We start from the raw sequence: 6,000 nt of genomic DNA, 5'->3' as shown, positions 1-6,000 counted from the left end.
GGTTGCAGCAAAGAGGTTTAGTGTTGGACCCTGATGATTTTTACAGCTCGGAAGGGCTAGTTTTGTGTGATGAATTTAAAAGTTGTGTGTTCCTGATGAGGTCAGGGCATATCCTGTGGCAGAGGATGCCCCTACCCTGAAGGGGTCTGTTGAGAAAGCAGACGAAGAAGTTTTAACCCACGAGGTTGAGTTTACTCCAGAAAAGAGTTGGCCAGAGAATAGCTGGGAGGTTAGAGATGACGTTGATTTGAAACTGGGACAAGTGATGACAGCCCAGAAGAGGCAGTTGTTCCGATTGAATGTGTTCAGGTTGTGGAGTACCTGTGGATTCACAGGATACTGAACCTTGTGTTGAAGCTCAGTTAAGGTCTGAGGTGTCTGACTTGGTTGGACTGGAAAGCAGTTTTTGTGTGTCAGATGATCTTGGTTCCGTGGGTAAGGGGTTAACCTTGGTACCAGTGGAAAGTGAGGATTCTCAGTCATTTATAGTAGACTGCGAAGTGGAACCTGGTGAGGTCAATGTTGCTGGAAAAAATGGCAAAAGTGCTGTTCCTGGACTTTTGGATAAAGTGCTGGAAAAGGTTGGAGTGGTTGCACGACCTTTGACCCTGCTTGCAGGAGAAAGGCGTGTTTGGACATTTGAGCACCTGCAACTGATGCTGTTATTCAGGGTACTGTGATGGAAACACGGCGTAGTGAAGGTCGGAGAAAGTTGATAAAGAGATTGTTTGGCCTCTTTCATATTCTCATCAGCCTGATGATGATGCTGAATTTGGTAAACAATGGAGGCATGTTGACAGCTCTCCAAGATGAGAGTGTTTCAGCAGTTCAGCTAATGAGCAAAGCCGCTGTTGAGGCCTACAGCAAGACCAAAGGGTTAAATTATGATGTGTCAGAGACGTTTCTACCTTCTAGATTTCAGCAGGACTTAGAGGGTAATACAATTAATAAGGGTAAGGTGTATAAGGAAGGTTTGTCTTTGTTGAGAAAAGAATGTATCGAGGAACAGAAGCGAGATTCTGGAACGCTGGCTTCAAGGGAGATGGCTCTCACAGGAGAGGAGGTTCAGAGAGAGTCGGTGGGATGTTACCTTAAAGATGGGGTGTCGACGAGGAGGTGGAGACCAGCCACTGTGCCCGCAAGTCGCGTGGTCGTTTTGAAAGGTTACAGGGTCTGAAATTTTAAACATGGCTTACAGTGTGCCTTTAGGTGGAGATCATTGTGTGAGAAATGAGGAAAATTGGGACGAGGGGGTTCCCCTCTTCTTATTTAGTGGTGGAGATTCGATTCAGAAGGCAGTGAAGGGTAATTTGTTGGAACCTGTGTTTGGTTACAGGCCAAAAGGACCTTTGACCCTACTCAGAGAATTCTGGAAGGGATGTAGTAAGCTCTGTGACTTTGCCAAGGAAAGTTTACAAAATGGTTGAGTCAAAATAAGAACAACAGGAATTCTGCAGATGCTGGAAATTCACCAGCAACTTTGATGAGTCAAAATAAGACACTTGTTTACTGAAATTGCAGCTGTGAGAAGTATTGAAGTACAAACTGGAATCGTGGAATCTGATAATGGAATGGAAAAACATGCTTTCCCACTGAATCTAGACTCAGCAAAATGCCAGAATTCCATTGTTTTAGGAAATACTACTGATCAGGTCCACCAGTTGGACCCAAAACTGAAAAAACAAGGAAAAGGACTGACTGGTGTTTTGAACTGGGGCACAGGTGCAGTGAATAACATCATTGTGAATTTAGTCCAGCCTATGAAATGGTATCTTCACAGAGTGAACTTTGAGAAAAGTAAAATGATTGAAGAAGAAATCAGAAGCAAGAAGGAACAAAGAAAGAGAATGGATGATGGTATTGATAGAGTGGGGAAGGCTAAATACCTTGTTAAGATTGACTTGTTAAAAGGATACCAGGGAGTTCCTTTAACAGAGAGGGGTTTAAGAGATATCAACATTTGTGACACCGTCTGGACTGTATGAATAAAATGTTTTACACTTCGGGATGAAGAATGCTCTAGAAACATTTCGAAGACTAATCAATTCGGTGATTGGAGGGTTAGAAAGCACAGGAGTTCATATCAATGACTTAGTGGTCTGGAATGACACGTGGGAAGAACATATTGCAGCTGTAGAAAAACGGTTTGACAGACTTTCCAAGGCCAGTCGTACTGCGAGCCTCACTAAAAGTGAATTTGGCCATGCCCCAGTCACATATCTGGGTTATCCGGTGGGCCAAGGCCAGCTGGATCCCGTACAGGCCAAAGCTCAAGCTATTGCTGAATTTCCTGTTCTGGCTAGCAAGAAAGATTTGAGAGGTTTTTAGGAATGGTTGCGTATTATAGAAAATTCTGTAAGAACTTTGCTGGCATTGCTCTTCCCCTAACAAAGCTCCTAGGGAAGAGTGAAAGATTTGAATGGAGTGAGATTTGCCAGGAGGCATTTGAACATCTGGAAACCATCCTGTGTTATCATCCTGTGCTCAAAGCACCTGATTTTTCAAAGCCATTTTCTCTATTTCAGGCGCTAGTGACGAAACTGCTGGGGCAGAACTGTTACAGAAGGGAGTGGATGACATTGAACATTCATTAGCTTATTTCTCAAAGAACTTTAATGTAAATCATTCAACTGTTGAAAATGAATTACTCGCAGTTATTCTGGCTTTACAACATTTTGAGGCCTCTGATCAGAGACCTCAAAACCTTTCTGTTGCTCAGAGACCACTTGTGGTTTACATGGGTTATAATCCGTTGATGTTTCTAACTAAGATGAAGGATAAAAACAGAAGGCTGGTAAATTGGAGACTAGTATTGCAGGAAGGTGACTTAAAAATCTAACATGTAAGAGATACTGACAATGCTATAGCTGATTAGTCACCCAGATGTTAAGTTGAAAACTGTAACCATTTTTGCTTTGTCATCTGATGTTTTTCCCTGTATTGTCTAAAACCCTGTGAAACAATCGTCTTCGGCAATTTTTTTTCCCTGAGGAAGGGGAGTGTGAGGGGATCCAGGAGTGCCCCTATGAACTGTTTGAAGAGAGGCAGAGAGAGACATTCATTATTGATGGTTTGTTTGGAAAGGAGAGAGAGACAGAGTTATTTACCACCAATATGTTGCTTTTGGAAAAGAGAGAGAGACGAAGATTGACGGTTGGACTGTCACTTTAAGGCATTGGAAGTAACTTTGGATTTTTACTGAGTTTGGAGTTGGAGACAGCACCGAGCAGCTTGAAGGTTGCTATGATGTCCAAAGGCGGTGGACACTCGATGTTATGATTTTCAGCTGGTTATTGATGTCACTTCCAAGGACTTGTTGCCTGCTTGTGTTCCTTTACAGACAAGGGAAGGAGGGACTCTTTGAATGACAGGTGATGCTCAGCCTGGTGAAATAAATGGGAGGTCAGATGATACAGACCTCAGACACATGATCTGGACACTGAATGAGCATTGCTGTGCCCGCAGAGAAAGTGGGATTTGGAGGATCGATCAGGCGGATTGATCCAAATTGCTATTCCAGTTTGAAGGAAAAGGGGTTGACTGGTGGGGAGCTGTCTCTGTGTCCACCCTCGCCTGGGTGATAGCTCCACCACAGAAGACCGGTCCCCCTGGTTAAAGTCACAGTCGGTGACTTGTGAAGCATTTCGGACGACGACGAGAAGATCGACTGCATCAGCTCACCTGAAGACTCAACTCTGTCTCTCTCTCTCTCCCCATCACTACTCAACTAAATACCACGAACTGAACTGAACTGAACTTTACTCAACATCGTAAGACCGTATCTTTTTACCCCTAGACTTAAAGAAACTTGGTTTTTCATACATATATATTCCACACTTACTTTAATATATAATCATTGCTAACCTGTTTGATTTATCTACATTTATATTACTGTATTGCGTAGTTACTAGTAAATATTAGTAGTTTTTAGCAATACGAGATTCCAAAGTGTTTTCCATCTCTGCTGGTTCTTTATCCCTGTCACTGGGTACGTGACAGTATTCCAAGCCTCACAAGGAGAGGCTGTGATTAAATGGGCTGTTCCGTGTTTACACCAGTAGAAGTAGACCCGTCAGTTTGGTGTTCAAACTGTGTTTGGAAATTCCCCCCTCACTGTCACCTGTGTGTCAGGCAATGGAAATCGAACAGAAACTCAAGTTGCTGGAGACCTGCACAAAAAATGGAAAATTCTGAGTCCATTCTGACAAAAGATTGTGAACCTGAATGGTTAAATTTGTTTCTCTCCCCACAGCAGTTCCTTTCCTGTTGAGCGACTCTGGTGATTCCAGTTTCTTTTTATTAAATTCACTCTGGGATGGTTTAAATTTCCTGATTGTCTGTTGTACTTGGGAATGTGTTCAGTGCAGTTGTTGCTGACAAGGTTCACATGAATAATCTCAGGAATGATCGGTTTTATGTGTGAGGAGCATTTGATGGTTATGGGGCTGTGCTCACTGGAGTTCAGACGGGGTGGTGAAAGGGGAGGTGGTTAAGTAAACCTACTGAATGCTGAGAAGCCTGGATACAGTGGACATGGAGAGGATGTTTCCATTAGACGGAGAGTCTGTGATCTGACAGCACAGTCTCAGAATAAAGACGCTTCCCTTTAAAACTGAGATGAGAACAATCTCTTCAGCCAAAAGATGTCCAACTTGTGGAATTTGTTGCCACAGAGGGTGGCTGAGGCTGTCATTTGGGTATATTTAGGGCAGAGATTAATATATTCATGATTGCTAAGTAGCTTCAGGGTTACAGGAGGAAGGCGGGAATATGGTGTTGGAATAAATCTCAGCCGTGGTTGAGTGACGGAGCAGACTCCATGGATCGAATCACCTAATTCTGTTCCTGCATCTTATATCTTACCGTGACTGAACGATGACTCCTTCCTATGCCTTATCAGGTTCTGTGACGTGTCAGGGACAATTACAGATTTGTTCACTGAGATCATTATATTTGTCTTCAATGTTTAGATTTCAGTGAGCAGAAATATTTTGTTCTCCTTTGTATTGTTGACGTGCTTCATTATCTTTCATGTTAAAGTCCGACCTGCGATGAGAGATTTATTGGAAGAAAAGCTCACAACTGGAAGAAAACCACGACTGAAGATGAGGGAACAGCAGCAAGTGACCCAGCCCGAGGACTGAGAGCACCAACTGGAGAGAACCCTTCTGACTCAGGGTTTCCATTGATTCAGTCCGGAGCAAGTTTGGTGAGTCTGATTTACTCAAACACTGGTCCTTTAGACATTACATATCTGTACAGAGTAAGGTAGGGAATAGTTATGGTGAGACTAAATGTGCCCAGAAATACCAGTTATGCCTCTGTCAGACCCAGTTACAATCACTCCTGGTCTGGTAATGTACTGTCAGTATCCCAGCTCTTTAATCTCACTCACATTCCCTCAGTTTTTGCTCATTTGAAGAACTTGCATCTTCTGAAGTAGCTTTTGGTCTGTTCTGAGCGTGGAGAGGGAAAGAGGGGTGTTTATATTACTACCTTGCAAAAAGAAGTAATTGTTTGAAATTACTTGCTGCAAACTCACTCCCCATACCCTGTACATTCTCAACCAGATTATTGACATAGATGACAAGTAGCAATGGGTGTAACCCTGGGGAACTCCACGAGGCACCGGCCTGGACTCCAATAAACAGCCTCCCATCACCACCATCTGCTTCCTACCATTTTCCTGTTCCCAGACTCTGGACTCTGTGACAATCACAATGTTAGCAGCAAGATTAGACCATGATTAATATAAAGGGAGATTTGTTTCTTCCTGAAAGCTGTCTGATGCAACAGACCAGATCCTCTCTTGCTTCCAACTTAATCTGCCCTAGGACCACTCCTCCCAGGTCACACTGTGTCTGATAACCCACACATCCCCAACCTCCCTCCAACCCGCCAGTAGCCCCACAACTTTCCCACCATTTACCCCACACCCGTACACGTAAACAGATCCACGTCACCCACATCCACTCTCACAGCCTGGGGAACCACAACTAA

The sequence above is a fragment of the Mobula birostris genome, chromosome 13, assembly GCF_030028105.1.
Source record: "Mobula birostris isolate sMobBir1 chromosome 13, sMobBir1.hap1, whole genome shotgun sequence".
Classification (NCBI taxonomy): Eukaryota; Metazoa; Chordata; class Chondrichthyes; order Myliobatiformes; family Myliobatidae; genus Mobula; species Mobula birostris.
This window is presented reverse-complemented; position numbering follows the sequence as displayed.